Source organism: Brassica oleracea, chromosome C1, assembly GCF_000695525.1.
Source record: "Brassica oleracea var. oleracea cultivar TO1000 chromosome C1, BOL, whole genome shotgun sequence".
In the NCBI taxonomy this organism is placed as follows: Eukaryota; Viridiplantae; Streptophyta; class Magnoliopsida; order Brassicales; family Brassicaceae; genus Brassica; species Brassica oleracea.
The window spans coordinates 38,419,225-38,420,397 of record NC_027748.1 but is presented as its reverse complement, the minus strand read 5'-3'; the positions used below and the strand labels follow the sequence as shown (position 1 = coordinate 38,420,397).

Below are 1,173 nucleotides of genomic sequence, written 5' to 3'. Positions count from 1 at the left end.
TCTCTTGGTAGAGGTCAACGAGATGTTTGGGAGTCCTACATGTCTTAGCCCAATGATTATCTATACCACATCTATGGCACACAGATTTAGTCGAGTTTTGTGGCTTGAAAGATGTACCACGGCCTTGGCCATGTCCACGGCCTCCAAAGGAGCCATGGCCATATGAGTTGCCTTGGCCTCGACTAAACGAGTTTCGGTATCGACCACCACGTCCATGCCATTTTCCACGACCACGGTTGTGTTGACTATTACTCTAGACATGGTTCGACTCTTTCTTAGCCTCTACGGTCGCATGTGCCTCAGGTAATGGGTTTGTTCCAGGAGGTCTTAATTCACTGTTTCTCATCAACATTTCATTGTTCTGCTCAGTGAGCAAGAGAAAAGAGATCAAATTAGCATAAGTTGTGAAGCCCTTTTCACGGTACTGTTGTTGTAACAACACATTGCTTGTGTGGAAGGTGGAAAAAGTTTTCTCAACCATATCCTTATCTGTTATATCCTCACCACACAGTTTCAATTTTGAAACTATTTTAAACAAGGCCGAGTTATACTCGTCCATGAACTTGAAGTCCTGGATTCTGAAATTCCTCTAATCATACATATCCTTTGGTAATAATACCGTTCTCTGATGATCATATCTCGTTTTCAACTCTGTTCAAAGGTCTAGAGGATTCTCAATAGTCAAATACTGATCTTTGAGACTCTCAATAAGATGATGGCGTATAATTAATATTGCATTGTATCTATCTTTCTCACTTGCATTATTACCCTCGGTGATACATTCATCGAGTCCCTTGGATTTAAAAATGATCTCAGCATCAAGTGCCCATTGCAAGTAATTATCTCCAGAGAGACTTAAGGCAGCAAAATCCAAGTTGTTGATTTTCGACATCTGAAATCATATGTTTCATAATTTAGATATAAAAGTGTTCAAGCGAATGCAATCAATATGCTCAACCAATCCGAATTCTAGGTATAATGCAAATATGTCATTCGTATATGATGCATACATGTTCAATCTTAGCATTCAGATTCTATATGCAATCAGTTCGTACTATTATGCATGCATGATGCAAACAAGCCGCACAGCTACAATCTTAGCAAACGGTTTCAATGCAATCTATACAATGCACTACAAGAAAACAGCGGTATTCTGACGGACATTCCGACGGA

The 1,173-nt window shown here is 39.7% G+C and overlaps 1 protein-coding gene across 1 annotated transcript in view; it reads left to right on the top strand.

Annotated features, from left to right (window-relative positions):
* Positions 1-1,173, top strand: part of LOC106339579 (probable 2-oxoglutarate-dependent dioxygenase AOP1) — a 10,603-nt gene that overhangs the window by 8,033 nt on the left and 1,397 nt on the right. The window lies entirely within an intron of this gene.